At 54.9% G+C, this 741-nt stretch overlaps 1 pseudogene; it reads right to left on the reverse strand.

Annotated features, from left to right (window-relative positions):
• Window positions 1-741, reverse strand: part of LOC119588332 — a 3,857-nt pseudogene that overhangs the window by 1,619 nt on the left and 1,497 nt on the right.

The raw sequence follows: 741 nt of genomic DNA on the forward strand, positions 1-741 counted from the left end.
TCTTAAACACGATGACCCCCAATCTCTCTCTACACACATAAGTATACAAGCATCATATCGAAAACTTTCATAGAATTACAAAACGAACCAAACAGAACGAACCTCCATGATCTTCGAAACAAGTCTCCTTCGGGTTCAACTGCCATTTCACCTTCGCCGCCGACTTCAGAGAACCTCGCGGATCCTCACAAATGGACCACCTTCAAGCTCGGGTCCTCCTGCAGGAGCTCCGCCACCCAAGCCAGGCGAGTCCTAATAGTCTTGACGATCCTGGTGGGCTCTTGCCTACAATATCCCTTAATGATTTCCAAATCGACGCCTGCGAAATCCTTCTTGGCGGTGTACGGGTGCCGGACCGAAGAGGAAGGCTTGTCTCCGAAGTGGAGAAACTCCTGCCGGAGGTCACAGCGGAAGCAGCTTTTGAGTTCCTCGCGTACTGAGTGCTCGTCTACCATCTGGCTCTGCGGAGGCTTCGAATGGGCTCGACCAAGTACACGTTCCGGCCCCGCGAAGCCAGGATCTCCGCGAGAAAGCTGGACCCGCTGCGGCCCATCGAACTCAGCACGAGGACGTTGGTGCGGCGGAGGGGCTTGTGGCGGTGAGGCCGCTTGGCTTCTGGAAGAGAGAGGAGGGTCTTTTAGGGGCGCTGAAGGGGGTCGGCTTGGCCTGCTTCTTTTTGTGGCGGTTGCGACGTTGAGCGGAATAGTAAGATGTACTCAAAACAGACGCAAACACCTCACG

Source organism: Penaeus monodon, chromosome 23, assembly GCF_015228065.2.
Source record: "Penaeus monodon isolate SGIC_2016 chromosome 23, NSTDA_Pmon_1, whole genome shotgun sequence".
Lineage (NCBI taxonomy): Eukaryota > Metazoa > Arthropoda > Malacostraca > Decapoda > Penaeidae > Penaeus > Penaeus monodon.